This window comes from Lygodium microphyllum, chromosome 16 (genome assembly GCF_053477565.2).
Source record: "Lygodium microphyllum isolate KBCC chromosome 16, Lygodium_microphyllum_v1.1.10, whole genome shotgun sequence".
NCBI lineage: Eukaryota > Viridiplantae > Streptophyta > Polypodiopsida > Schizaeales > Lygodiaceae > Lygodium > Lygodium microphyllum.
In genome coordinates, this window is record NC_141150.1 from 146,615,136 (window position 1) to 146,622,635 (window position 7,500).

Genomic DNA, 7,500 nt, shown 5'->3' on the forward strand with positions numbered 1-7,500 from the left:
CGCGGGGGCGTCGTGGGGGGGTGACGCGGGGTGGGGTGGGTCGAGCGGGGTTTTCGGAGGCGTGGAGGGAGCGGGGTTTTTCGAGGTGGGGTGCGGGGGGGGCGTCGTGGGGGGGTGCGGTGGGGTGGGGGGGTGCGCCGTGTCGTGGGGGGTGACGCGGGGTGGGGTGGGTCGAGCGGGGTTTTCGGAGGCGTGGCGGGGTGCTGTGGAGGGAGCGGGGTTTTTCGAGGTGGGGTGCGGGGGTGCGCCGTGTCGTGGGGGGGGTGACGCGGGGTGGGGTGGGTCGAGCGGGGTTTTCGGAGGCGTGGAGGGAGCGGGGTTTTTCGAGGTGGGTGCGGGGGGGGCGTTGTGGGGGGGTGCGCCGTGTCGTGGCGGGTGACGCGGGGTGGGGTGGGTCGAGCGGGGTTTTCGGAGGCGTGGCGGGGTGCTGTGGAGGGAGCGGGGTTTTTCGAGGTGGGGTGCGGGGGGGCGTCGTGGGGGGGTGCGCCGTGTGGTGGGGGGGTGACGCGGGGTGGGGTGGGTCGAGCGGGGTTTTTGGAGGAGAGGTGGGGTGCTGTGGATGGAGCGCGGTCTTTCGAGGTGGGGTGGGGGGGGGGGGCGTCGTGGGGGGGTGCGGTGGGGTGGGGGGTGCGCCGTGACGCGGGGTGGGGTGGGTCGAGCGCGGTTTTTTGGAGGCGTGGCGGGGTGGTGTGGAGGGAGCGGGGTTTTTCGAGGTGGGGTGCGGGGGGGGCGTCGTGGGGGGGTGCGCCGTGTCATGGGGGAGTGACGCGGGGTTGGGGTGGTCAAGCGGGGTTTTTGGAGGAGAGGTGGGGTTTTTGGAGGAGAGGTGGGGTGCTGTGGAGGGAGCGGGGTTTTTCGAGGTGGAGTGCGGGGGGGCGTCGTGGGGGGGTGACGCGGGGTGGGGGTGGTCGAGCGGGGTTTTTGGAGGAGAGGTGGGGTGCTGTGGAGGGAGCGCGGTTTTTCGAGCTGGGGTGCGGGGGGGCGTCGTGGGGGGGTGCGGTGGGGTGGGGGGGTGCGCCGTGTCGTGGGGGAGTGACGCGGGGTTGGGGTGGTCAAGCGGGGTTTTTGGAGGAGAGGTGGGGTGCTGTGGAGGGAGCGGGGTTTTTCGAGGTGGGGTGCGGGGGGGCGTCCTGGGGGGTGACGCGGGGTGGGGGTGGTCGAGCGGGGTTTTTGGAGGAGAGGTGGGGTGCTGTGGAGGGAGCGCGGTTTTTCGAGGTGGGGTGCGGGGGGGCGTCGTGGGGGGGTGCGGTGGGGTGGGGGGGTGCGCCGTGTCGTGGGGGGTGACGCGGGGTGGGGTGGGTCGAGCGGGGTTTTCGGAGGCGTGGCGGGGTGCTGTGGAGGGAGCGGGGTTTTTCGAGGTGGGGTGCGGGGGTGCGCCGTGTCGTGGGGGGGGTGACGCGGGGTGGGGTGGGTCGAGCGGGGTGGGGTGGGTCGAGCGGGGTTTTTGGAGGAGAGGTGGGGTGCTGTGGAGGGAGCGGGGTTTTTCGAGGTGGGGTGCGGGGGGGCGTCCTGGGGGGTGACGCGGGGTGGGGGTGGTCGAGCGGGGTTTTTGGAGGAGAGGTGGGGTGCTGTGGAGGGAGCGCGGTTTTCCGAGGTGGGGTGCGGGGGGGCGTCGTGGGGGGGTGCGCCGTGTCGTGGGGGGGTGCGCCGTGTCGTGGGGGAGTGACGCGGGGTTGGGGTGGTCAAGCGGGGTTTTTGGAGGAGAGGTGGGGTGCTGTGGAGGGAGCGGGGTTTTTCGAGGTGGGGTGCGGGGGGGCGTCCTGGGGGGTGACGCGGGGTGGGGGTGGTCGAGCGGGGTTTTTGGAGGAGAGGTGGGGTGCTGTGGAGGGAGCGCGGTTTTCCGAGGTGGGGTGCGGGGGGGCGTCGTGGGGGGGTGCGCCGTGTCGTGGGGGGGAGACGCGGGGTGGGGTGGGTCGAGCGGGGTTTTCGGAGGCGTGGTGGTGTGGCGTGGAGGGAGCGGGGTTTTTCGAGGTGGGGTGCGGGGGGGGGCGTCGTGGGGGGGTGCGGTGGGGTGGGGGGGTGCGCCGTGTCGTGGGGGGGTGACGCGGGGTGGGGTGGGTCGAGCGGGGTTTTTTGAGGTGGGGTGCGGGGGGGGGGGGGGGGATATGCGCCGCGTCGTGGGGGGGTGCGCCGTGTCCTGGGGGAGTGACGCGGGGTTGGGTGGGTCGAGTGGGGTTTTTCGAGGTGGGGTGCGGGGGGGGGGGATATGCGCCGCGTCGTGGGGGGGTGCGGTGGGGTGTGGGGGGTGTGCCGTGTCGTGGGGGGCTGACGCGAGGTGGGGTGGGTCGAGCGGGGTTTTCGGAGGAGTGGTGGGGTGGTATGGAGGGAGCGGGGTTTTTCGAGGTGGGGTGCGGGGCGTCGTCGTTGGGGGGTGCGGTGGGGTGGGGGGTGCGCCGTGTCGTGGGGGGGAGACGCGGGGTGGGGTGGGTCGAGCGGGGTTTTCGGAGGCGTGGTGGTGTGGCGTGGATGGAGCGGGGTTTTTCGAGGTGGGGTGCGGGGGGGGGCGTCGTGGGGGGGTGCGGTGGGGTGGGGGGGTGCGCCGTGTCGTGGGGGGGTGACGCGGGGTTGGGTGGGTCGAGCGGGGTTTTTCGAGGTGGGGTGCGGGGGGGCGTCGTGGGGGGGTGCGGTGGGGTGGGGGGGTGCGCCGTGTCCTGAGGGAGTGACGCGGGGTTGGGTGGGTCGAGCGGGGTTTTTCGAGGTGGGGTGCGGGGGGGGGGGGGGGGGATATGCGCCGCGTCGTGGGGGGGTGCGGTGGGGTGTGGGGGGTGTGCCGTGTCGTGGGGGGCTGACGCGAGGTGGGGTGGGTCGAGCGGGGTTTTCGGAGGAGTGGTGGGGTGGTATGGAGGGAGCGGGGTTTTTCGAGGTGGGGTGCGGGGCGTCGTCGTTGGGGGGTGCGGTGGGGTGGGGGGTGCGCCGTGTCGTGGGGGGGAGACGCGGGGTGGGGTGGGTCGAGCGGGGTTTTCGGAGGCGTGGTGGTGTGGCGTGGATGGAGCGGGGTTTTTCGAGGTGGGGTGCGGGGGGGGGCGTCGTGGGGGGGTGCGGTGGGGTGGGGGGGTGCGCCGTGTCGTGGGGGGGTGACGCGGGGTTGGGTGGGTCGAGCGGGGTTTTTCGAGGTGGGGTGCGGGGGGGCGTCGTGGGGGGGTGCGGTGGGGTGGGGGGGTGCGCCGTGTCCTGAGGGAGTGACGCGGGGTTGGGTGGGTCGAGCGGGGTTTTTCGAGGTGGGGTGCGGGGGGGGGGGGGGGGGATATGCGCCGCGTCGTGGGGGGGTGCGGTGGGGTGTGGGGGGTGTGCCGTGTCGTGGGGGGCTGACGCGAGGTGGGGTGGGTCGAGCGGGGTTTTCGGAGGCGTGGTGGGGTGGTATGGAGGGAGCGGGGTTTTTCGAGGTGGGGTGCGGGGCGGCGTCGTTGGGGGGTGCGGTGGGGTGGGGGGTGCGCCATGTCGTGGGGGGGTGACGCGGGGTGGGGTGGGTCGAGCAGGGTTTTCGGAGGCATTTGTGGTGTGGCGTGGAGGGAGCGGGGTTTTTCGAGGTGGGGTGCGGGGGGGGGGGGGCGTCGTGGGGGGGTGCGGTGGGGTGGGGGGGTGTGCCGTGTCATGGGGGTGGCGCGGGGTTGGGTTGGGTGGGGGAGTGACGAGGGGGGAAGGGGCGAAATTTGGAGGGGGGGGCGAATTTTTGGGGCGGGGGGGGGGAGGGGTGGGGTGGTGTGTGTTGAGGGGGGGGCGAAATTTCGAGGGGGGGAAGGGGAGGGGTGGTGTGGTGTGGTGTGGTGTGGTGTGTGTTGAGGGGGGGGGGGGATTTTTGAGGGGGGGGGGGGGAGGGGTGGTGTGGTGTGGTGTGTGTTGAGGGGGGGGGGGTGGTGTGTGTTGAGGGCGGGGGGGGGGGGGATTTTTTTGGGGGGGGGGAGGGGTGGTGTGGTGTGGGGTGGTGTGTGTTGAGGGGGGGGGGGCGAATTTTTGGGGGGGGGGGGGGAGGGGTGGGGTAATGTGTGTTGAGGGGTGGGCGAAATTTGGAGGGGGGGAAGGGGAGGGGTGGTGTGGTGTGTGTTGAGGGGGGGGGGGGGGGATTTTTGAGAGGGGGGGGAGGGGTGGTGTGGTGTGTGTTGAGGGGGGGGGGGGAAAGGGTGGGGAGGTGTGTATTGAGGGGGGGGGCGAATTTTTGGGGGGGGGGGGGAGGGGTGGTGTGTGTTGGGGCCGGGGGGTGGGGGGCAAATTTTGGAGGGGGGGGGAGGGGTGGTGTGGTGTGGTGTGTGTTGAGGGGGGGGGGGAGAATTTTGGAGGAGAGGTGGGGTGGTGTGGGTGTGTTGAGGGGGGGGGGAGGGGTGGTGTGGTGTGTGTTGAGGGGGGGGCGGGGTGGTGTGGTGTGTGTTGAGGGGGGGGCGGGGAATTTTTGAGGGGGGGGAGCGGTTGTGTGGTGTGTGTTGGGGGGGGGGGTGGGGTGGTGTGTGTTGGGGGGGGGGGGGATTTTTGGGGGGGGGGGGGGGAGGGGTGGTGTGGTGTGTGTTGAGGGGGGGGGGGGAAAGGGTGGGGAGGTGTGTATTGAGGGGGGGGGCGAATTTTTGGGAGGGGGGGGGAGGGGTGGTGTGTGTTGGGGCCGGGGGGTGGGGGGGCAAATTTTGGAGGGGGGGGGAGGGGTGGTGTGGTGTGGTGTGTGTTGAGGGGGGGGGGGGAGAATTTTGGAGGAGAGGTGGGGTGGTGTGGGTGTGTTGAGGGGGGGGGGAGGGGTGGTGTGGTGTGTGTTGAGGGGGGGGCGGGGTGGTGTGGTGTGTGTTGAGGGGGGGGCGGGGAATTTTTGAGGGGGGGGGAGCGGTTGTGTGGTGTGTGTTGGGGGGGGGGTTGGGGTGGTGTGTGTTGGGGGGGGGGGGGGGGGGGGATTTTTGGGGGGGGGGGGGAGGGGTGGTGTGGTGTGTGTTGAGGGGGGGGGGGAGGGGATTTTTGAGGGGGCGGGGAGGGGTGGTGTGGTGTTTGTTGAGGGGGGGGGGGGTGGGGAGGTGTGTATTGAGGGGGGGGGGGGGCGCGAATTTTTGGGGGGGGGTGGGAGGGGTGGTTTGTGTTGGGGGCGGGGGGGGGGGGGGGGGGAAATTTTGGAGGGGGGGAGGGGGTGTGTGGTGTGGTGTGTGTTGAGGGGGGTGGCCGAATTTTGGGGGGGGGGGGGGGGGTGGGGTGGTGTGTGTTGGGGGGGGGGGGCGAATTTTTTGGGGGCGGGGGGGGGGAGGGGTGGGGTGGAGTGTGTTGAGGGGGGGGCGAAATTCGGAGGGGGGGAAGGGGACGGGTGGTGTGGTGTGTGTTGAGGGGGGGGGATTTTTGAGGGAGGGGGAGGGGTGGTGTGGTGTGGTGTGTGTTGAGGGGGGGGGGGGAATTTTTGAGGGGGGGGAGGCGTGGTGTGGGGTGGTGTGTGTTGAGGGGGGGGGCGAATTTTTGGGGGGGGAAGGGGCGAAATTTGGACGGGGGGGGGGGGGGGGGAGGGGTGGGGTGGTGTGTGTTGAGGGGAAGGCGAAATTTGGAGGGGGGAAGGGGAGGGTTGGTGTGGTGTGTGTTGAGGGGGGGGGGGGGGGATTTTTGAGGGGTGGGGGGGGCGAATTTTGGAGGGGGGGGGAGGGGTGGTGTGTGTTGAGGGGGGGGCCAATTTTTTGGGGGGGGGGGCAAAATTTGGAGGGGGGGGGGGAGGGGTGGTGTGGTGTGGTGTGTGTTGGGGGGGGGGATTTTTGAGGGGGGGGGGGGGGAGGGGTGGTGTTTTGTGTGTTGAGGGGGGGGGGGGGGGATTTTTGAGGGGGGGGGAGGGGTGGTGTGGTGTGTTTTGAGGGGGGGGGGGGGATGTGGTGGTGTGTGTTGGGGGGGGGGGGAAATTTTTGGGGGGGGGGAGGGGAGGTGTGGGGTGGTGTGTGTTGAGGGGGGTGGGGGGCGAATTTTGGAGGGGGGGGGAGGGGTGGTGTGGTGTGGTGTGTGTTGAGGGGGGGGCCAATTTTTTTGGGGGGGGGGGGGGGGGCAAAATTTGGAGGGGGGGGGGGGAGGGGTGGTGTGGTGTGGTGTGTTTTGAGGGGGGGGGGGGAGGGGTGGTGTTTTGTGTGTTGAGGGGGGGGGGGGGGGGGAATTTTTGAGGGGGGGGGAGGGGTGGTGAGGTGTGTGTTGGGGGGGGGGGGGTGGGGTGGTGTGTGTTGGGGGGGGGGATTTTTGGGGGGGGGAGGGGTGGTGTGGGGTGGTGTGTGTTGAGGGGGGTGGGGGGGGGAGGGGTGGTGTGGTGTGGTGTGTGTTGAGGGAGGGGGGGGGGGGGAATTTTTGGGGGGGAGAAGGGGCGAAATTTGGAGGGGGGGGGGGAGGGGTGGGGTGGTGTGTGTTGAGGGGGGGGCGAAATTTGGAGGGGGGGAAGGGGAGGGGTGGTGTGGTGTGGTGTGGTGTGTGTTGAGGGGGGGGGGGAAGGGTGGGGAGGTGTGTATTGAGGGGGGGGGGGGGGGCGAATTTTTGGGGGGGGGGGAGGGGTGGTGTGTGTTGGGGGCGGGGGGGGGGGGAAGGGTGGGGAGGTGTGTATTGAGGGGGGGGGGGCGAATTTTGGGGGGGGGGGGGGGGAGGGGTGGTGTGGTGTGGTGTGGTGTGTGTTGAGGGGGGTGGCCAAATTTTTTGGGGGGGAGGGGTGGTGTGGTGTGTGTTGAGGGGGGGGGTGGGGTGGTGTGTGTTGAGGGGGGGGGGGGGGGGGGCGAATTTTGGAGGGGGGGGGAGGGGTGGTGTGGTGTGGTGTGTGTTGAGGGGGGGGGGGAGGGGTGGTGTGGTGTGTGTTGGGGGGGGGGGGTGGGGTGGTGTGTGTTGAGGGGGGAGGGGTGGGAAATTTTTGGGGGGGGGGCGAATTTTGGAGGGGGGGGGGGGAGCGGTGGTGTGGTGTGGTGTGTGTTGAGGGGGGGGCGAATTTTTGGGGCGGGGGGGGAGGGGTGTTGTGGTGTGTGTTGAGGGGGGGGGGGATTTTTGAGGGGGGGGGGAGGGGTGGTGTGGTGTGTGTTGAGGGGGGGGGTGGGGTGGTGTGTGTTGAGGGGGGGGGGGGGGGGGGGGGCGAATTTTGGAGGGGGGGGGGGAGGGGTGGTGTGGTGTGGTGTGTGTTGAGGGGGGGGGCCAATTTTTTGGGGGGGGGGGCAAAATTTGGAGGGGGGGGGGGGGGATTTTTGAGGGGGGGGGAGGGGTGGTGTGGTGTGTGTTGAGGGGGGGGCGGGGAATTTTTGAGGGGGGGGGGAGGGGTTGTGTGGTGTGTGTTGTGGGGGGGGGGGTGGGGTGGTGTGTGTTGAGGGGGGCGGGGGGGGGATTTTTTTGGGGGGGGGGGGGAGGGGTGGTGTGGTGTGGTGTGTGTTGAGGGGGGGGGGGATTTTTGAGGGGGGGGGAGGGGTGGTGTGGTGTGTGTTGAGGGGGGGGCGGGGAATTTTTGAGGGGGGGGGAGGGGTTGTGTGGTGTGTGTTGTGGGGGGGGAGGGGGTGGGGTGGTGTGTGTTGAGGGGGGCGGGGGGGGATTTTTTGGGGGGGGGGGGGG